Source organism: Rhyacophila brunnea, unplaced genomic scaffold (assembly GCF_057557595.1).
Source record: "Rhyacophila brunnea isolate RB1 unplaced genomic scaffold, BYU_Rbru_1.0 scaffold_7, whole genome shotgun sequence".
Taxonomy (NCBI): Eukaryota; Metazoa; Arthropoda; class Insecta; order Trichoptera; family Rhyacophilidae; genus Rhyacophila; species Rhyacophila brunnea.
The window spans coordinates 471,614-496,207 of NW_028233339.1; the positions used below are offsets into that span (position 1 = coordinate 471,614).

The 24,594-nt window shown below is 35.4% G+C and overlaps 1 protein-coding gene across 4 annotated transcripts in view; it reads right to left on the minus strand.

Moving 5' to 3' along the window:
* Positions 1-24,594, minus strand: part of IA-2 (tyrosine phosphatase IA-2) — a 154,679-nt gene that overhangs the window by 79,318 nt on the left and 50,767 nt on the right. The window lies entirely within an intron of this gene.

The following is a 24,594-nucleotide window of genomic DNA, read 5'->3' on the forward strand; positions in this document are numbered from 1 at the left end:
TATGTACAGTATAAATGTGTAAATACAAAAATATTAAGTATACAGGTACAAGGAAGTACACCGGATGAGTTAAGCAGACCCTATTTTAAGAATTTAAAAAACAACGTCCACCTAAATTCACCCTCACGTAAGTGGAATATATCAATATCCGAAGCGATTTCATTAAACATGGTTATTGCCCTCCCAATTGGCATTACTAATGGCAGGTTAGTTCTGCACCGTGGGAGAACAAACAACGGATGCCCTCGATTCCTAAGGTAATTATCGGAGACACACAAGCCAACACCACCAAGAATGGCAGAGTTCACATTTACGCCGCGTATAAGTCTGAAAAAATATGTAGCTAAATAAAGATCCCTTCTAAATTTTAAGCTACAGTATGTAAGCATCCCTAAGAGAAAATCAGTCGGATAGAGCCACGGATAATATCCATACAGCCGAAAATAACGGAGTCTTAAAAATTTCTTTTGGACTCTCTCCACCATAAGGCCGTACTTCAACTGATGCGGGGCCCAGACGACAGACCCACTCTCAAGTCTGCTTCTAACTAAGGAGTTATAGAGAATTTTTAGTACCGTAACATCCGAAAAGACCCGGGAAGTACGCAAGACAAAGCCCAACATCTTTAGCGCCTTTTTACAAATGGTATCTATATGGCCACTAAACGTCAGTTTACCGTTAAACGTAATTCCAAGATCTCTTACAGATGATATTCGCGAGAGAACTCTGCCATGCATCGAGTACTGGAAAAAACAATACTCTAATCTAATCTACAATCTAATATATTATCTATATCAAGTTGGAGTTGACGACAATCGTCCAAGGTGACAACTTTCATGAAGAGTTTCAAGTCGTCAGCAAACAACAAAAACATAGCATTTCTAATTACCAATGCTATGTCATTTATGAAAATCGTGAAAAGCAATGGCTCTAAGTTTGAGCCCTGGGGGACACCAGAAAATGTGTAAAAGGTCTGTGACTGATAAAGGCCGTACGAAACGTATTGTTGACGGTTCTTAAAATAACTCCCGAATAGCTTCAAAAATCGATCCGACAATCCAATAAGTTGGAGTTTTTCCATTAGAATATCGTGATCGACTCTGTCAAATGCCTTCGAGAAATCATTGTAAGAACAGTCAACCTGGCTGCCTCTATCTAGTACTGACGACACTTAATCAGTGAATACCATCAGGTTGGTTTCCGTTGATCGGCCTGCTCTAAATCCATGCTGTTCATTCATTATAAATGACTCAATTTTTGGAGAAATCATGCTGTGCATGATCATCTCCAGAACTTTTGCTGGTGCAGAGAGAACAGCTACCGGCCTGTAGTTTTCTACTGACGACTCTATACCACTCTTATAAATTGGAGTCACCTTCGACATCTTCCATATTTCCGGAAAGATACCTGTCTCCATTGTAAGATTATATATATATGCAAGTGGGCCTTTGACAAAATCAACACACTCCTTTAAAAAAAATGTAGGGACGTTATCCGGTCCCAAAGAGCGAGTATTCTTAAGTTTTTTAATAAATCTAAACACGTCACCTTCATCAATTGGGAAGATGTCAACGGATTGGGCACCGCACGATCGTTTTCTTGACGTTGAGGCGACATCCAGATTCGGAGTACTACTTGCGTATACGGACCTGAAATGACCAGCAAATGCTTCTGCCATTCTATGTCCAGTCACCTCTTCGCCCTTCCAAGTCATCGAATTGGCAAATCCACCATCCTTTCTTAATGATTTTATATAATCCCAAAACGATTTAGGAATTTCGCGAATGCAATCCTTTACCGATTCCATATATGTTCGATAGCCCAGCCGAACAGCTTGTCTCACTCTCATACGATAAAGGCCAAACATTTCATAGTCATGCTGACCATGTTTAGCCTTCCAGGCTGTATGATAGTAGTGTTTGACTCTAATGTCTCTAATAATCTCCCGAGAAAACCACTTCGGATATCGTCTTCCACCTCGACATAGTGACTTCCTTGAAAAACATTTATTAAACACATTATTATACAACATTATAAAAGTATTGTACCGCCTCATTCACATCAAAAATCTCACGCAACTCACTCCAATCTACTTCACTCATTAAAGAGTAAAGCAGCTTGAAATTTCCACCATCAAACTTCCATCCCCCACACCAATTAGCTTCGTGTGAGGGAATTTCTGTTCGCAGCGGGCGAATCGCATGAAATACGTGTAAAAAAACCAATGTAGGGTGGTACACATCCTCTCGTATCAAAGGTAATGTACATCGCGAAATTGATAAAATAGCGTTACTGAAAATCCTATCCAGAAGTCCACCTTTAGAGTTAAGAATATCATTGTACTGGGCAAATCCAAAAACAACACACAGAAATTCCAGTTCACTCTTGATTCTTACCACTGCGCGCTGAGTTTAGGTTAAAATCTCCCATCACAATAACCCTCTTATCACCAAATACGACGATACTAGATAACATTTTTTCAACAAAAAGTTTATACGCTTCCACTTCACTTGCTGGCGGAAAATATACGACACAAACGTAGACAGTTTCTCCGTTACAGGTTAGTTTAACCCAAAGGTCCTCGTTAGAAGTCTCCAAAATACGAAAACGTTCGGCCTGCAACCCTTCCATATTTCTAACTCCCAGGAGGCAGCCTCCTCCCTGCCTGAGGCCTGTTCCGGAGTCTCGATCCCTTCTAAAGACAGCATAATCACCACCAAAATATTCGCGACTTTTCAGTCATAAACACATAACACATTTTCATAAACACTGTCATTAAACCACGTTTCAGTTAACGCTATGACGTCATAGTCGTCAGCTAATACGCCGTTCAAAAATTCCACAGATTTTGTCTTCAAGCCGCGAACATTCTCATAAAATAACAGTTTATCTGAACGGTGACTGTTCCGAAGTCAGCTAACCGGCAACCGTGGAGTTTCCACTCTCGACACCCATTCTTTTATGAATGAGTGGCGTGGCCAGTTACCCGCCCTCAAAACAGTGTCCGTGACATCAGAAGGGATACCTACCTTGAAGGATGCGTAGTCCCCCCTTGATTTAATTTTCACGACTGTTAAATCAGCGGTACACAACTTATTTAAATAGGTTAAAACATCAGCCGTTGTTGTATCTCTGGGCAGATGTGATACTGCTTCACAACAGTTTTCGCTCGTCCAGCGAGGTTTCCCCGAACCGCAACACGCCGCTTCCGTGCAACGGTGGCCCATCCATCAACAATCCCAGGCGTAGGTAAACCTTCAGCTGGTGGTTTCGGTTGTGAGGCCTCGGCTGACGATGAGGAATCCTCTTCTGGGGCGACTGCTGGGATAACCCCGAGTGCAGGATAATTTTCTTTTCCAGGACGCGATCGTTCTAACGCGGCATTTTTTGAATTTGCATCGATTTGTTGTTCGGTCGATGCTCGGCGCTTCGTTTGCGCGCGCGTTTCAATCGTCGATTTTGAACTTGCCGTGGTAATTGGTTTCACCGTATTGTCACTAATTACGACGGACTTAATTACTGGCGAAGTACACACTGTATTCGAGTCACTGGGAGTTGCATTATTTAATTTAAATGAATTTATTTTGAGGAATTCCTTAATACTCTCCACTTTTTTCATAAGTTTTTCAATAAGGGCACTTTGTTTGACTATAATATTGGTTAATTCAGTTATTTCAGCCATTTTGTTTCAAAGAAATAATAAAACAAAACAAAAACTTAGTGAGACAACACTATGTATGTGTTAACTGGGCGACTTTTCGACGTAGAAACATTCAAACCCAGTACCCACGACATTATAATCATGTTACCGCACGGCCATCGCAAGAATATAAATAAAAATGACTGAACTGCCACAACGCCCACTAGGTTAATGAATTCGTCTATAATATTAATACTATCGACCAAGGGTACTTGGTGGAATGGATGCGACACACTACATTGTCAGTGTGTATATACCATTGGTAAGTGTGCATAAGGCCTGAAGATGTCAAAAGGCGAAACCTGGGTCGCATAAAACGACACAAATGCAATAGTACAACACTTAAATCCATTAGAATTTGCATTCGTTTGGATTGGCGAGAAAACGTAGCATAAATAAAATCTCAGAACTGGGAAGAAGAGCAGAAACTATGGAATGTTTTCATTTAAGGCCATTTCGCCCTTTCTTTTGCTGGAATGAAATGCCAATAGAAATGGCATATTTCAAAAAAAAACTACCTTATTCTTAGGTCAATAATTTTTATAAAACAATCATTATTCGTAGGATGTTTTATCACATTTGAATGGACAAAAACATAGCTTATAATCAGTATCTTTAGATTTATCTTCAAATGTGTTAATCGTGCCCATTTTTTGAATAATAAAATGCCCAATTATTGTCAAATTTGGGATCATAGAGATTATAAATATAATTTTTTATCGTAAATATTTCACTATATAATGTTAACAACAGTTTTACTAATGGTTTTATAAATGCGTTTAAAAATTAATAAATCTAAAAAACTCCACTGCACATGGATGTACTGAAATAGTACTATATTCTAAAACATTAGATCGAGAGGTTTAAAAGAATACTATTGTATGTAATAAAAATACTTTATGCAGTCATCAAAATGTTTTAAAAAAATATAAAGGATAATAAGGCTTCAAAATTATATAAATAGATTATCTATAACGTTTAAGGAATGTCCAGGCTTATGCTCTGATAATACTAAAAAAATCTCCGTAGTGGATTGATCGTGATTGACTATGATTAAATTTAATCTTTTCTTGTATCATTTTTAAAATATAAAATCGTATATTTCTTAAGATCTTTAAAAGGTTATTCTAAGGAAATTAGTCTGTTTTGTATGAAGATACGTCTTCGAACGAAGTTTTCCAAGACAAAGTTCTTTGTTCAAACCATCCAATTAGGTAGAAAGTCAGAAGAACAGCTAAAAGCATAACACGATTTAAAACCTTCCCGTCAAGTCGTAAGACTGAGCTCACTTCATTTGAAAGTAATACCTTAGTCGGTATATTTATTTATAGAATAAAATACACGGATGAAAATGTTTCAGTACTTTATCGAATTTATGTGAAACGTATTCATTGAAACGTTAGTTGATTTCAATTATTAATATACGCATATCAAAGGTATTGGAAAAATTCTGAATACACAAAATCAATCCACCCAATTTTTACTATAAGCAGTAGGCTACTTGAAAAATATAAAATTAAATTCTTATCAGGCCCGTACCAACTTATTAAATTCAATTATTAATTAATGGCTTGGTTATGTGCAAGGCCTACTATAGTCACAAAACTATAAACTTCTGTAGTTATTTCTCATACTTAGAATGCAATTTGGTAAACCATTTGCCGAAACTGTTGATTGTTTCATATTTAAATATTACACATACCTACAAAAGATTTTTTTCGACCATGTCCGATCCTAATAAGATCATTGGAGGTGTGTATAAACAGATTTTATTTTTACGAGAAATGATGTAAACCCACTTGCTCAACCTATTAGGTCCATACTATGACTCATACACAAATTACAAATTGAAAACAATATGACGTGTACTTTCCAGACCCAGGATTCGAACCTAGGACCCATGACCCTTAAGCCGCGCGCATATCATGGGTGCATATTATTATTAAAATCTATATTTATTGCGAACAGGTTACCGTATTGAATTCGAAGATAATCAATAACTAGCGCTATCATCGTATTTCGCAATTCAGTGCCACAGCCTGAATATAATCGGCTTTGGGTTATGTGTAAACATTACGCGTGTATATAATATGTGTATTATGTGTACAGCAGTTTCCTCGAAAGAAAGCATCGGAAAAATATTGTATTTACAATTTTCTAAATGTAAGATTTATTCGAATTGGGTTTTGGTCAAATCTATGATAGTAACACCTGTCTTCTTTTGTGTTGTGTTAAATAGAGACATGCCATCTACTAGGTCATTATCGTATATTGGATGGGCCAATTATGGTAGCTCTCATCCCAATATTTTCATTCTACCTCTGATGCATATTATTGTCGCCGCCCAGGCGCTCAACTCAATTACGGATTCATCAGTGTCAGTTACATCAAGACAACGAGTGTCAACATCCATATAAAGAAAGTTTCGGTTGATTCATGTGAAAGTGAGAGTGCTATAAATAATAATCAGCAACAATTATGTGGGACCCGGGAGTCGGAAGAGCGCCCCAAGATATATCAGTCCGGACCAGCTTAACATCAAAGGTTAGTGCCTGGACACACCCTTGTTTCCGCTGTCCCTCACCAACATCCAAGACGAGTATCGTTTTTATTTCTTTTGATGTTTAGACGCAAACTTTTGGAATTCTGTTTCCGATGGTTTATAAAATAATCTATGAAGATTTAATAAATTAACAAATTTATTTTACGAAAATGTTTATTATTTAGATCAGGGGTAGTCAACCTGGCCCTACTGGCCACTAGTGGGCGTTCCAGTTCCTTTTATAGTGGGCAGTAGGGGTTTTATGAACAGTTTCATTATGTTTTCATAAAATTCGCCGTGACAATTTAAATACCAGAAAATATGCTATTTGTATCGCTCTATAAAATAATATCTGTCTTATATCCAAATATGTGTAAAATTATATTCAGTCTATTGATACCTTTTCCTACCTCATATCTTGTGGAATCAGGCTTTAGTGCTGTTAATCTTATTATGACCAAAGAAATAAACCGCCTGAATATTTCCGAAAGAGAAGACCTTCGTTTGTTCTTCACAAAAATTGAGCCAGATATCCGGTATTTAGTTTCGCAGCATCAGCCTCAGGGATCTCATTAATAATTTAATTAATTAAATGTAATTTCACCAGACTTCATGCTTCTATGTATGCAAAGTATAAATACAAAGTTAGATTTAACTACAGTAAGTTGTTTTATAAAGATTTATTCTGCCAACCTTAGCGACAGTCTGACATAAAATATTTGGTAAGTAATTATTATAATATGCTTTAACTTGCTGTCACTCTGCTTTATAAATTACCATTACTGTGAAAACGCTGGGCGGTTAGAAAGTTTTACTACTAACAGAGATACGAATGTGGGCGGTAGGTACAAAAATGTTGAGTACCCCTGATTTAGATAAACTTTATTATCATTCGAATGTATCATATTATTTTCTTTTATTTATTAGAAGATTTTTATGAAAACACGTGTCTCGAAATATTGCTATTTTTTATGTTACTCGTGTATCTTATTAATGGTACGAGGGTGGGTCAATAATTCCTTAGAAAAAAGCATTAAAACAGTTTTTATTTTTGTATTTTTTTTTATTTCTCAACATAATCTCCTTGGAGCTCAATACACTTGGTTAGACGTTTCTCAATTTTTTTTAAACCGTCAGAAAAATAAATTTTCGGAAGGTCCTCAAAATAAGCATTTGTCCGATCGATGACTTCTTCATTTGAAAAAAAACGTTGTCCACTTAGCCATTTTTTTAAGTTTGGGAATAGGAAAAAGTCACTGGGGGCTAAATCTGGCGAATACGGTGGGTGGTCGAACAATTCGAACTTGAATTCTTCAATTTTAGCCATTGATCGTAAACATGTGTGAACACGGGCATTGTCCTGATGAAAGAGGATTTTTTCCCGTTTAAATGAGGCCGTTTTTCTTCAATTTTGTTTTTTAGCTGGTCCAGTAAAGATGCATAATAATCCCCTGTTATTTTTTTTCCTTTTTTCAAATAGTCAACGAAAATAATTTCACGTGCATCCCAAAATACAGTAGCCATAACCTTACCAGCTGATTTTACGGTTTTCGCCTTCTTTGGACATGGTTTGCCTTCGCAATCCACTGCTTTGACTGTTCTTTCGTCTCGGGAGTATAGTGGTGTATCCATGTTTCATCTACAGTCACAAAGCGACGAAAAAATTCATCCGGATTGCGTTGCATGAGCGACAACAGGGCTTTAGAGGCCACCACCCTATTGCGTTTATTGTCGACTGTCAGCAAACGCGGCACCCATCTTGCAGAAACTTTTTTCATGCCCAATTTGTCATGTAAAATAGAAATGACGCTACCTTTTGAGATCCCTGTAACCTCAATTATCTCACTCAACTTTAATCTTCGGTCACTTAACACCATTTCGTGGATTTTATTGATCATTTCTGGTGTAGTCACCTCTACAGGACGTCCTGAGCGTGGTTCATCCTTTGTTGATGTACGACCACGTTTAAATTCATTTAACCAGTTATAAATAGTTGCAAGTGAAGGAGCAGATATGCCGTGAACTAAATCCAACTCATTTTTTATTTCCTTTGCTGTTAACCCTTTTATATTAAAATGTTTAATAACAGCTCTAAACTCAATTTTCTCCATTTTCCATTTTTCCATTTTCGACAAGCAAATTTTTTTTTAAATGTACGAGAAACACACAACAACCCGACCAATCTGATTGAAACTTCGCAGCATACTGAATCGGTAGTGCCGCTGCATGAAAACAAACCGCTTACAGTACTAGTCGCGCCACCTGTCGGCTTTTCTAAGGACTTATTGACCCACCCTCGTATCACGTCACTGCTTTGATAATGCCTATGACGTAGGTAGTTTTTCTTCTTAAATCTACTTCATACAATTTTATTATACGTACATTTTCCATAGAAAACTGTTATTCTAATACCTACCTGAATTTATATTTTTAAATAAAACCAAGTCGTATGTATTTTGATCGATAGATGTTAACAAAGCAAATATAGAAATAGCATCTGTATCTAAGATATGGTTTATTTTCTTTCACGATTCGTATATTAACGTATATGTATATAACCTATTCATATCTTATATCGATCGATGACAGTACAACTGGCAGATGCAAAGCCATTGTTGAGATAAAAAGGTCAAAGGTGAAAATATATCTTTATATATCCAAACAGATTATTACGATCCCATTTTTATTAATATGAGAGGAGAATATAATTTCTCTTTGCTTTATTTATACAATACACTCCAAAATACTTACGCCCACCACAGAGCAGATGTTAGCACTCCTGTCACCGAATCGGTATGGCGTAGATTAAAATCTCGCAGTTAGATTAAAACGAGATGTACTACAGTCGGATGTATTGTAATATTAAAAAGTTAGTATTTTCATATGTTGGTAGAGGAATAAAAATAAAGTAGATGTGTAAAAAAGAAGAAATAATGCTCAAACGGTTAAAGCAAAGAATAATTAGACGACTATTAATATCAAGGCGTGTAATCGCGATGTCACGTTGGGCTGACTATCAGTGAAACTTGAATCTATAGGATATATAAAAATTAAAATATGTAAGTATAATACAAAATATGTTAAATAAGCAAGCCTTGTAGGTGTATAATATACTTATTACCTTATTAGTAATTGGGACGCCAAGTGTGATCTAAATATTATGTGTACGATTAAATACTGTAGATATAAAGAAAGCACTGTTATTTAGAGAGAGTTAACAATTGTTTCTTAAAAGCTCGAACGCATAGTAATCTAATTAAAATAAATGAAAAATAGTGACATGGTAGGTATATACTAACAATGGAGACTCGTGATCAGTGTTTACAAAGCCAGAGTAATTAAAGTCCAAATAAAGATACCGATATACTGAATTTAAAATTGGATGCCGGCGAAGCGGCATCCGTCAGAATGAACTGTTTATCAAAGATATTCGTCAGTTGATATAAAAGAGAAACCCAATTTTGTGTCTTTTTCTAATTGTTTATCCTTATACCTATTTTTTTATTAGGTATATTTGCAACGTGACACTATCTCGAGAAAGCTTTGGGAATGTCTCAAGAGCAACTACCTATTTTACTTGATGCATAAAGTGGAAGGAGAAAAATAAATGATTCAAAGATCGAGCGTTGAATTAAGGGTTCCATGTAAATTGTACATATTACATTTCACCGTAGCACAGTTCTACGTGAACTTTCTTAGTGGACATACAGCACCGAGATGAAACAATTACGCGTTGTTCATGGAGCATTGCAGACAATAATGTTCCAATTTTAACCTAACCTAACAAATAATCCAGTGTATCGAATATTTTCAAAATTTATTTGCCGCTCGCTGGCTTCATGTAAACCGACAAGAACCGCGTTTTATTCAGACATAAATTTTATCTCAGTACTATACGATCCAAAGAGGTTGGGTGGTCTTTAATATACAACCATATTATATTTCCGATACAAAATTTCACAGTGAAGTGTGATACGGCGAACTGCATACGTACAAATTTCCGGACACGGAATTAAGATTCCCTGGAATCATTAGAATATCATGCGGCAAATATGTAAATTTCACAATAAAACCCTGTGACGTAAGCCTAATAAATTTTAGCAGTTAATTTGGATGAACAATATACAAATGATAACAGTTTGTTTGATTTATTTTGAATTTTCTCCATAAAAGTTTGTATTTGTAGAAAGAAACGGCATTAGCATAAAAAAGTATTATCTCCAATGAACCCAAAGAAGTTAGAATTTAGTTCACACAAAAAACTCCAAGCATTTTTAAGCCTTAGGCTTATAAAACTTTCAAAATAAAAAAATGTTATATTTTTAAACAAACCCGGTGGATTAAAATTAATATTTTAGTAAAACCGTTGCAAGTAAGTTGAAGCACGCTATATTAATGTCTGAGTTGCTTTCATAATAAAATCGTTTCAGAGCTCAGCCATGTTTTATAACTCCTTCCTTCTACGTATATATATTATAGGAACAGTGTAATATAATAATAACATACTGAATTTATGGATAAAGTTGTAATCCAAATATTGTTGAAATATAAGTACATAAATAAGCTAAAGTTGACTGAACTTTAGGCCAGATGCTTAATATTACTCAGTCGATTATAAGCGTCCTTGAATGTATCTTAACCTTGGGTGGGAAAAGTCTGCCGTTTAGTGACTAGCGCCGGTATACCTTTGGTGAGTCTCGTTGTTGATGGACGAGACCACTGTCGTTGGAGATGAACAGGAGGTGTAGATGGAGAGTCGTCAGGATTTCGAGATTTGACGGTTGCTTCGATGGATGGAGGAGCGAGTTTTATTTGCAGCTTAATCAGTCGGTACATGGGTATGTTACAAGAGCGTTATGTTACAATCCTTATGATATTGTTCCGAGGTCCGAGCTCGGTGTAATAGAATGCTGTGCGGCGCAACTGAAACGAAGCTTACTGTTCGGACTGAAATTAAGATTGATACTAACAAGTATTTGAGGCGTGTGAAACATGGACCCTAAGTAAAAGAGAGATTCAGAAACTTAGAGTAGCACAACGCGGTATGGAGAGGTGCATGCTGGGCATAACGCGTAAGTACAAAAAGAAGAATGAGTGGATAAGGAAGCAGACGAGGGTTTGCGATGTGATGGAAATCATTAAAAGCCTCAAATGGAGATGGGCTGGACACATTGCTAGAAGAAGAGACAATCTTTGGACGAATTTAGTCATCCAGTGGTATCCAAAACGTCCGCAAGGTAGACCTAGAGGCCGCTGGATCGATGAAATGATAAAGTTCTGCGGAAGTACGTGGCAATGCAACGCACTGTGGAAACAGCTTGAAGAGGCCTTCAACCAGCAGTGGATATATTCAGGCTGATGATGATGATGAGGTGTTTAAACTGACCAACTCTGAGTCTCTCATATAATATAATTAAATGTACAATATATTATCATAAGAAAATACAGCGTATATATACGAAATTCTATTACAATAAGCCACTTAGCAGAATCTATATCGCGTTCGTGTATTTTAATGCGATCAAAATATTGTTAACCGAAGCTTCGATTGTGTTTGTAGAGCCAGAAATTATTACTTCCAAATAGGTAACAATAATAATTACCCCATCCTTATGTTGACGTAAGACTCTATTTATAATACACAACAAAGGGAATAATCTTTAATGCTGTTGCGACTAATGACTATTAAATTTGTTTTGTGAAAACATATAAACCGATTCATTATAAACTCGTTAGAATTCGTCGAATAGTTTTCGCTGATCAACGTCACTTCCATCTAATCGTTTAAGTTCATTGATATTGACCGTGATTTTTGTACGTAAATAAAATTATCGACCGACACCTTTAGTCTTACACAGTATTTTGACTCATTTTTTTAGGATATACATAATGAATGCGAGCGTAGCGCTCTACGGCGTAGACCTCGCAGGGCGTTTATAAGAACTTTTTAACAAACAGCGTACCTATTGATGGCCTCGACATTTGTGTATCCCTTCTATAATTTTCGTAACACTGAGTACCTACCCTCGTCAAAAAAAAAAATATACTTTAATAACAATCAAAATATATTTATTTTTCCTACATAAACAAAATAATAATAAACGAAAAATAAAATTCATTCATAATAAAACATAAATGAAACAAATAAAAGTTAAGTATATTATAAATACACCCACGGTGGCCGCTCAGCTTAGGCGTTGAACTATAACGCCGTGGGTCTCAGGTTCGAATCCTGGGTCTGGCAAATACACATTTTGTTTTTCAATTTGTGTGTGAGTCAGGGTATGGACCTAATAGGTTGAGCAAGTGGCTGACATCCATTTCTCGTAAAAATAAAATCTGTTAATACAAACCTCAACTCTGTTGAGGCCCATATGATCCTATTAGGATCGGACATGGTCAAAAAAAATATTATAAATAACATTCATTAAAATCAATGGAAATGATGAAAATGTTTATGTTGAGACAGATCGCCATAATTTGGTTCCCTGGTTGTTAATTTTAATCTGAGATGCGGTTCCACATCCAAAAGCCTTTTCCTTTTTTTGACTTATTATCTACAAAATGCTGAAAAAGCAACTTCACAAAGATATGAAGTTGGAAAAGGCAAGATGTATTTCAGGACTTTCTCTGTTAAAACTGGATAGACATGTTGCATTTGCAACCCGAATGATGTTAAACTACGCTCCTTATATTTATTTTTCAAGAATCCGTCTGATGCTAATGCCAACAATGATTTGAGTTTCCCCATCTCCACCCGCCATGTATATGCAGCCGCAGTTGCACGGCCGCCTTCCAAATGCCAACAATAATTGCTCTTCTTCCGCATGAAATAAACCTTCTAGCATGGATGTTGTATTGCTGTCGTATTAATGCATGTTGCACCAGGTGCGGCCAAAGCCCTCCACCAAACTCTTCCCGTACCCCAGGGGGTATGCGTACCACACTTTGGAAAACACTGGCTAATGTATATATATCTATATCCCGTAAGTGACTTTTTACAAATTGTGCAGTAAGCTAAAAAAAAAAATTTTATATCCCGTATCTGACTGCTAATAGTTCACACATGTTGTAACTACATAGCATGTCAATAACCCGTAACGTAAAAAGTGGTAAAGCAAAGCACATAACGCCTAATATAATGATAACATCCAATAAAATGTGACATATATATATAAAGATAAGCATCCAAATTTGTTATATTACTTACCGCTTTACCTTAATAATTCGAAAGTGACATTTTGAAGCTGAATTCAACACACGTCATGCAACACGCTTGACAGCTTAGAGACAAGATATGGGGTATTACAGGTTTATTCCTGCAATATTCAGATACGGGAAATTACTAAAATGGCTGTACAATTTTTGTTAAAATAACTTAAGGTATGGGAATTACGCAGTCGATAGGTAGTATTTTTGTTGTTTTTAGTACATCAAAAAGTAATTTTCGTCATATAGGTCAGATAAGGGGTATTGACGTTAGACTATCGGTATGCATCTTAGAATCAATAATTAAACTATTCAGAATGCTTATCTTATTATAAGCACGGATGTTTCATCGTTCATTATTGATAATATTACTATTCACAGAAAGTATTACGTGGAAACCATGGCTCCCACAAGGAGGAGACTGACAGGGTTCTAGCCTGGGGGCCCGGGCTTAGGAGGGCCCGGCGTGGTAGGTCAACCCTTTATAATAAAATTGACTATTTATCCAACATGGCGAAGGGTCAGATGTTACTTGGCTATCACAAAAGGGGATCGCGATCAGTGCTGCATAATATGAGTGCCGACAATTCAATGGGGATTTATTTAAAAATACCAAAAATCGCTAAAAATACACGGAATATCCTTTATTTTACATGGAACCCTGGAGTTCCGTGGAATTTTATTCGGGAAAAACTACGTAGAACATTACACTGCCCTTAACCTTTGCGATATGTGGGGGGGGGGGGCGCCAAACATCGTGGCCTGGGGGCCCGTTTCAGGATGTGGGGCCATGGTGGAAACCATTCACGACTACGTCTTGCAGATTTCAAAAACTTCCAGCAGACTTTCGTGAAGAAATGAAAATCCTTTTATAAAAGCAGATTTTTAGTTTTGGTAGCAGGAGACGGGTTGAATTCTCAACACAAGATGGTAATTTTCGGTATTGATTGAGTTTCAGTTCATGTATATGGACGAACTATAAATGAATTCTTAAAAAATAAAGTAAAATGACCACAATTTTTGTATGTCGAGTGAGGACGCGCAACTGGATCATATATAATATAAGATTGAAAGTAAAAAAAATAATTAAAAATAAAGTTTTAAACGTAATCAAAAGGAAGTGGAAAAATAGTATATACACAACACCGTCAGATAGAATACACATATTGAAAGCAATATAATTTAGAATTTTAAATTTATAAATTTCAGTGGATTAGATTGTGATTAAGGGACCAAATCATATAAATGCATTTCAGAAGTCGGCACACAAAAAAATTAAAAAAGAGCCACAAGAGTCTAACGATGGCTTCGAGGTTTAAGTACACAATATAATCAATAATAATGAATAATTTATTTATGTAAATAATTTAAGTAAGTACGTCATGCAAAACGTTACACAATTTGTTATGTTTTTCTTAAATAATTGTATTTTGTTGTTTTAGTACTGATTATGAAAATTGGAAAATACGTCATAATCCATCGGGATTATTCATCATTGATCATTGACGTCATTGGCATCGGCCAATGACGTCAATGTATAAAAAAGCGATGCATTAATAATCATAATAATGTACAAAATATTCGGAGTTACAACAGTGTCATTTTTATAAATGTTACGCCGAATGTGTGAAATTGCGTATTACATAAAATCGGCAAAATTTTGCCTATTTCATGAAAAATGCAAACCCGTTGCCTTATTCATGAATTTGGCAAAATATCTGCCGAGTGTGTGAATTCGGCAGTAATTTTTTCTGCCTAGTTCATGCATTGGGCAAATTAGATAGTAGCGCCACGGTGGTGTTTTTTACAACTAAATCAAATGTGTCAAATGCCCATGCATGCTGTGCATAAATGGAAACTTTGCTGGTTGCAATAACTTTTCATTATTATAATTTAAATTTTTGTAATCAATATATTGTTTATATCAACTGTTCGTTTCCTTAATAAATAAAATTGGTCAAAGTAGATGGTCGCGCTCCGGTGGTATTTTTTGCAACTAATCAAACTAACCAAATGTGTCAAATGTCATTGATTATATAAAAATATCATCATCATCATCAGCCGGGGTCAATCCACTGCTGGATGAAGGCCTCCCCAAGCTTCTTCCAACTCTCTCGGTCCTGTGTCGTTCGCTGCCACGTATTTCCGTCGAACTTTACCAGTTCGTCAATCCAGCGGCTTTTAGGGCGACCCTGTGGCCGTTTCGTGCCCCTTGGGTACCACTGGATGACGGCATTTGTCCAGCGGCCGTCCTTTCGGCGAGCAATGTACCCCGCCCATCTCCATTTCAGCCATTTGGCAATGTCTATTACATCGCGTACTCCTGTCTGCTTCCTAACCCATTCGTTTCTCTTACGGTCCTTTCGCGTGATGCCCAACATACACCTCTCCATGCCTCGCTGTGCGACTCTTAGCCTTTGGACATCTCTCGTGATATAAATATATACATATAAAAATATACCAATCAATAATTACAATGACGTTCATATCCATTTACTATGCCCAAAAAAAATCTAGAACTATAATATGATAACGGAAGAATTTTATTATAAGGTATTTTCGCGATTTGATTCGTGCTTGGGTATCAATCGTGCAATGCTCGATTGTTTGTTTGTGATAATATCATTTGATAGTTTGTTGACAGTTGTTAGCTAACCTCAAAATGGACATTCAGTTGAATTCAGAATTACAAAACCTAACCTAACCTAGCCTAATAATAATAATATTATGTTATAATTATATTATGTCCAATTATAACTTTACTAATAAAACCATCCGTATTAAATTTAATTTTTCTACTGTCATGTTGACAGTTTAAGAATTCCATATCCTGCCAAATTCACGCACTCGGCAGATAAATTGCCTAATTTATGAATAATGCAAGCTCGTTGCCTTATTCATGAATTAGGCAAAATATTGCCGATTTCGTGTAATACGCAATTTCACACATTCGGTGTAACATAAACATTGATATATTATGTAATTGTTTAGATAGCTTTTGGTGTTGTATCATAGGTTCAAATATATTCACGTCGCGTACTGTCACGTGATGTCACAGTAAGCTGCCGCTACGGGAAAAAGTGAGTAATGTCGTTTTTCTTGGTGCTTAAAATGTTATCAGACTGATGCTCCCATTCCGTAGCACATTTTGAACCTTTAAACTAACATTGTCAGTTGGCAAAATCTGCCGAAATCACCAGAACAATAATGAGGTCACGTCACGTTTAACTATACTGCATCGATACCTGCATGACTCAATAAACGTTTTTATCGTCTTCTACGTGCCTACACTTTTCGACTGTCTTGTCAAAATCACGTTTTTTGTTTTTAACGGTTGGCACTATGTATTTTCTATAAGAATGTTGTCTATTATCTATGGTCTGCAGGTTGGGTTATGTTCAAAATATTATCTATGGATATAATGTCGCAAGTAATTTTAACGTACACACACGTAAAATTAATTGAAATTAGCATGAATAATTAATAATAATTCAAAAGACTAATACATTATAGTTGGCACTCTCTATAATTGAATTTAGAGAGGCGGTGATTGTTCAAAATATTCTGCAAAATTTCGAAACTATAGACTAAATTTGTCGCCGTGACAGCGTGACAGTGACGTGACATGCATCTCAATTTGATCACAACTTTAGTCACAACGGCTACGAGATTGGAGAATATTCAAAAATTAATAATTTAGATACTGTATAAAGTGCTTTTTCGCTGACATTATTTGAGTTTGAGATACAAAAGTATTTTAATAAACTAACAAAAAAATGAATTCAACCATATCCAAAACGAACATTTAAGACTTTTGACAGTATTTTTCTGGGGTGGGGGTGCGTTGTGGAACAATACAGTATACAGTATTGAATAATCTAGATTTTTGAGTTGTCATCGCGTATTGTTCCACCGTTTATCTACGTATTGGACTAGCTACAAAGACCACCCTCTCTCTTGAACACGTGATCACAACTGAAAATCTCGGACATTACTTATATTTTCTTTTAACATTTTTTCTAATAATATCCTCAATTTTCTTCAAAATTCATAGAACTAAACATTTACGACCTATCGTAATGAGAGTTTTATTATTATTATACTATTTATATAATTCGCGGGCTCTGCTTTCAACCAACTTGAAGTCGCATGTAGGTTAAGGCTGTATTCTGTGAGGACCAAATGTCGTTTGTTTAACGCGTGCGTGCTACCTGTGCTCCTGTATGGCTGTGAGACATGGCATCTTACTAACCTTCAAGAGTCTCGGCTTTTGAGATTTGAGAATCGATGTCTCCACCGAATCTTAGGGGTACATTGGTACGACCGCGTTACAAACACCCGAGTTCGTGAGCAGACACAACAGCCTCCGGTGATTGAAGTTATCACGAAGAGACGTTTTACGTGGCTGGGACACGTATTCCGGATGCCGCCAAAGAGTGCGGCACTTCGTACCCTTGTGGGACAGCCTCAAGGGTTCCGTCGCCGTGGCCGGCCCTCCCTCACCCTGCAGCGGTGCTACAAGAGCGACCTACGTGCTGCAGGTCTGACATGGCGGGACGCGCAAGAGTTGGCGATGGACCGAGGGAAGTGGCGCCAACTTGTACTTGCCCTATGTCCCAATGTTGGGACGTGACAAGGTGGAAGAAGAAGAAGAAGAACATTTATATAATATGTTGTTTTTCTTTTAAGTATACATAAATTATTGTTATTTAGATAAAAACAAAGGCACGTAATTTGCATTAGACGGTATGTTGCATTGTCTATAGTTCTAGTGATATATGAAGCTGATATTTGGATGGTCCACAAGGATAGTGTAATGTATATAATATAGGTTCATAGTGAGGGTTCAAATCCAAGAGCTTTTTCGCTAGTAAATAATAGCGTACCGATCATCCTGTAAAACTTTTGCCACATAATTAAGCATTTCTGCCATTTCTTTGGTTTGTTAAATCGATACATATTCAAATAATTATTATCAAATTTAAATATTATCAACAAAACGCAGAATCAGGTTTTTTTCTGCTGGATCATGATTTATTGCCTCAGTCTTTGGTTACGCCAATTAGGGCGGCCCTAATAGAATATAAAAGTCCTACCCACGTGACATCATAATCCTTGCCAGGCCGACTATTAACGGTCAGTCATTCATCAGCCGTGCGCTTATAAAACACCTATAACCTAAACCATTTTGCCGTGCACCAGGTGACTCAATAAGCAATACCGAGCGAGAATGATAGTGCGACCAAGAATGACAACCAGATCATGGAGTCAGCCTAATCAGCATAAAAGGTCAGTGCCTTGCATCCTTGACATAACCCCCCCCCCCAGCATCCGAACCATTCCGTTACAATTTACAGTCCACTGAAAAGCGCAGCCAGTCTTATATCATTTAACATAATAATTTTTGGTCGGAATGACTTCGATAACTTCGATAATACTAAACGATTAATTTAACATTTTCATTATGACTAATAATATGTGTAGGAATTGCAGTTTATGAATCTATACCAGTGGTTCTCATGTGCGGCCACCAGAGGACTTGGCTGCGGCCACCAACATCATTTTCAGTATTTAATTTAATTGACTGTACTATATGCGTAATTGGAAATAAGTCATGACCAAGTACTTAAAAACCATTTTAATAATACAACGGTTAAAAAAATTTGGTCGAAGTTATAGGTTGACCAAGAATCAAGTTAATTCAAAGAATTGGCAACAATTTCTTGATTAATATTGTCGATTTTTTCTACTACTGTATACTGTGAAAGATCATTCGGTGTAATGCACTTCTTAAAAAACAAATATCGAAGCCCTGATGTAAACTAAGAAGCAGACATGCGGCTCGCATTGGAAAAAAGAAGTATTGAGGTATTTCCATTTGCATTATTTTTAAATAAATAAATATTATGCACTAAAATGTTCAAATGTCTTTTATTAAATGGACTTGTCTATAAATAAATTGTTGCATTTTTTTAGTAAATAAAATTTTAGCATTATTTTTTTTAATCACAACAAAGTGATGATGAAGTGAGTTTGGTGCGGCCACCAGACGTTTCCATAGAACTGTCAATTATTGTGCGGCCACAGTTAAATTTCACGTGAGAAACACTGATCTATACATTCCAATTATTGGTGTAGGTATATATGAGCCTCCATATCAAGCGGTAACAAATCCTATGTGTATTGATGAATATCTCTGTATCTTATACCCGGAACCACTTTCCTTATGTGTATGAATGTTCAACACCCTGAATGACGATTTTCAAACCGACTGCGAAAACACAACATTTTTATCATATTATTAAACCTTTGTTTATTATTTTGTTATTTTACCGTATACTTTTTTTCTAGCACATCAGACAATAAAAAAATAACGTGATGCCAAATTCGGATTGAAAACAAAATAAATGCTCACTATCTTCATGTGGAAATATATTTTTACAGAATATGTTATTTTATGCTTCATTCAAAACAAAGAAAAATACTAATTTAAATATAAAATTTGTATGGGACTTTTTTTGATTTTTTTCAGGAATAAAACACATGGAAATTACCTTTATTTTACCACGTTTTATTATCTCGTATTCTTGTTTGTCCAATACAATTTTTTTCTTGTGTGTCCAGTACAAATTTTTTCTTGTTTGTCCAAGATTTGTATTGGACGATTGAAGATTTTTAACTAACTTCCCGACTAGCTAGATATTTGAAACTTTTAGAATATATCAGAGCACGACGACAATGCATTCTTTTAGCCATCTTTAAGCAGGATTGAATTCATTTTCAGTTAATTCTGTTTTGTATGGAAAGTTATTTCGAAAAAAAATTGTAAAAACTAAAACATTATTATTGGTTGCTAAGAGGGCAACTAAATTATTAATATATACGTGCGTTACTATGGAAATCAATATTAAATGTCAAAATTACATTTCAGTATTCTATATTTATTCAGTATTTCTATCAAGTAAAAAAAAGTATTTATTAATACGTAGAATTGTCAAGTTTATATGATTCAATAAAAAATTTAAAAACGCGGGATATAAAAAGTTCTTTTTATCTTGTAATTATTTTTGTATTTACTTTTATTTTTTACTCTTTTTTGCACTTTCGCGGTTTCATTCAAGTCACCATATATCTAAATCAGTCCGATGGTTTAAGAAATTACATCAGTTCTATATATATATATATATATAGATAGATTGATAGAAGTTTTCCTTTTAAATATTTAAAAGGAAAACTATTTGAATAGGTAACTGTGTGGGTTATGTTTTAGCCGTTACCTCCTCGTTAGCGCAGGTACGTGAACTACGTACAACGAGAATATTTCAGACTTTTACGAAGGCACGTATCCGTGATAAGCACCTTTACGTGGTATTTCCATGATTTTTAAAACATGACCGAGTCGGTATTTTCAATTCCAGTGCGCTCTTCGAAGCAGAGTTATTTTCATATCCCTACATATTTACTCTTATATTAAATTCACTTGGACTGTTTAAATAGCATTATAGATATTATTATATATTATTTACCATTATAATAATATCTGTCTTTAATCTGTAAATGTGTTTTTCGCATATTTATATATACTATCCTGCCTAAAATAGATGTCAGAAACCCTTTTCCCTTGTAGGTGTGCAATACATTCGTAGTGATCATGCTACTCTGCATTAAATTGGTGACACACTTTAACATGTAGGTTTTGTTATGAAAACAAAACATTAGCAATAATAATTGTCTGTGTTTACTCAATCATAACTAGACCAGTAGTGTTTGTTTTGATTGAGAATTACGACGATATATATTATGTACTGAGTTTAATATAAATAATAAGAACAATATATGAACTAACACTCCACTCATCGAGTCCTTCACGAGACGTAGGTGCTGCTATTGTCACGAGTCTTTCACTCGACATAGTACATCTCTTATTACACTCGAATCGATTTTCCCAGTGCATTCTTATACTTAATATCTTGATCATATCGATCTCATCAGTCATCATCACTCGTCGTTATAATCTCACGTCACCATCCTTATTATTCCATTCAGTGTATTCTTGTATCAATCAATTAACCCTCATCTCAACAACCAAGCAACAACGACTCTTCATCTACCACCACTACCTCATCATACCTCAAAATATTTAAAAATCCTAAAGTAAGTTATGAATCTAACACTGCTTTGGACCCATCAATGACTGCGCGTAGCAGGCGTAGCACAATACTATCGGCCATATACATGAGGATGTCACAGACTAAGATAATGGACAAAGATAACTTTATAATATCATACTACTAAGATTTCCAAAATTAATCAATCAAAATTAATTCGCGGCAGTTTGTTATATTTGTCATAGTGACGATTGAACTTTGTGAATTTATATTTACATTTTCCGTGAAAGATAATATTGTTGGATTTAAAGATTTTCCTTTTTAAAGTAATGTAGAGAAATAACAGATTCTTCTGGGATGGTGTTAAAGTCATTTGAACGTAACGATACCAACATTTAAATGAGTCGCCTGCACCGCCACAAGAATCTAACACCATTCTACTACATTCAAAACTATTAAACGACCGTGATTACAATATGTTGCTGTTTATTTTTATTATTGTAGGTTTTACTTACTTACACTATTTTCAGGACGTTGTTCAGAACTCAGTACTGTGGCTATCATCGGATCCATGTGACCCAGTTCTCAATTATAATATTCATTTTCACGTAGAATCAGCCAGTATCAAATTATTGCAAACTCAACGAAATAACTGACCTCAATTATTATAATATTATTTCTTAATATTCATTTCAGCGACAACCAGCGAAATGTCCAATTATCGCATACTCAATAAAATAGCTGATCGGAAATTTATTGAATAGTCATTTCAACATATTATTATTCAATAGTGCGTCCGTCAATAAATAGCGGATTATAATTGCTTGGAAAACACACTATCATAATTTCCTGGACTGAGCATATCTCACCGCGTGGTACTCTGCACTGTTTACTGTCATACCTGTATATTGTATCATTGTATTTTGTTATTTCATTGTCCATAAAATAAACTCTCTCCTCGATTCATCCGAGCAACTTCGAACCATTATGTACATTAATGTTCCGAACAGACTTTCTCTCTATACTGATCATCCCCTCAACACTACACAACTTACATATTGTACAGGTATTTTTAACCAATTCTTTTATGGAGCTCTTACTAGCTAATAGTATTATATTATTAGTATTTAATTGATATTATGATTGATATAAAAACTCTTATTATGATAGGTAATGATAATATGAAAGATCAAGCTAACCAAAAAATCTAATCATGTACTTAATTAAAAAAAAACTTTGGCTATTGAGTTATTATTGCAAGAGTTTTTGTCGTTTACCGAAAAGCGGTAAAGTTCGACTTTTTTACTTTTACTTAATACATTTTACTTAAAATCTGAATTAATATTCTTTACATCCTAGACAATATTATTTATCTGAACCTATTCTGAAATAAGTTAGATGGGAAATTCCCATCAATTCTTAACAATATTTGAAGACCACTAGATGTTGTAGTTTTCCCGCGTTTTTATTTTCATTTTGGAGTACGTCCCAGGGCTGTTGTGCGGCAGCGCGCGTGGGAGCCGAGCGAAAGCCCCCGCCCACGCTCATCCAGACTTCTCTCCCTCGTCCGCCCTACCCGCGTCTCATCCACCGAACGCCCACTACAAACAGTGATTGTCAAATTAGCTTGCAATAGTTACAGTAGATAAAGTTTGACAATCGACGTGAAAGCACTATAATGTTACATTAATGTGCAAAACGTTATTCAAAACAATTTTAAACGAAGCTCACAATTGTGAAAAAATAAATATTTTTAAGCTTTTATCAAATAGAAATAATTCCTGCCAAAAGTTGTTAAGTCTCGAATTCATATTATGGAGTAATTACAATAATTTGAAGTTTGACACGCCCTTTAAAATCAGAGATAATACTAATTTCTTTATGTTTTTTGTACATATGTATATATAGACAAATATTCCGTTGTTAACTCTAAATACCTAAATTATCGACTTAATAACTTTTAGCAGCAACCCCACAATATGATTGCACAAAAATTATTTTCAAATTCAAAACCACCCTATACGATTAATAGGTAGATATTATGTTAATAGCCAAATAGCGCAGTTTACACGTGATTGACGTTGAGAATAATTTCATCCAAAATTATCAGTTACGCATGTGGATGGGTTAATTTGTTTGATGTACCCAACCTTGATGATAATAAATGCTCATGCTATAATATGATTTATATTATTATGGTGTATGAAGCTCACCTCACCCGTGGTTCATGTTGAAAAATTGATTTCGATAAGTATCTATATTTAGTAATTTATTTTTAATTTAATTTAATTTATTTTTAAATATTTTTAAAATTCTAAACGGCCGTGCCATCTCCATGCCGTATTAGTAAACGTTATACGTGCTGAAGAATGTGTTATAAAATAATTGTTTTGCAATTTGCTTCAATATCGTAATTAGGTTATTGGATTCTTTAATCGACTATATGCATGATGAATGCTGTTGGGGATTTTGTCAGTGCTTCCACGCGAACACTCCACAAAAAATCATATACTCCCTCCCTGATGCGCTCGTCAGTTTTATTGCGCATGACGTATATTGGTTAGGTTTATCGTCATTTTTTTTTTAGATTACTACCGTGTTTGGCAACGGAAATCCATACCAACGGAATCCAATGTTTCGCGGGGTCTAAAAGAAAATGATTGTCATTTGTCAATAATAGATCTCAGTGGATGTTAATATTCATTTGTTTTATTTTTTAAATCTCAGAGGAAAAAGGTTATAAATGGGAAAGAACTCACGACAGTTCGATCCGCAGTAAAACAACTCAGAGAGAAGTTTAATCATGTAAAACGAGTTGATTTTACTATAGTTCACAATGTTCTAAATCAATATGAAATATTTAGCTAGTAATGATAGTGACGTTAAGTTTGGTACAATGATTTTATATGTGTGTCAGTAGCGAAGGGTGGAGGTAGGCTGTTAAGAACCGCCATAAATAGTGCACATTAATCTTTGTATTTGTTTTTATTGAACTTAGACAAAAATTTACAGCTGATGGTGATGGTTAGTTTTTA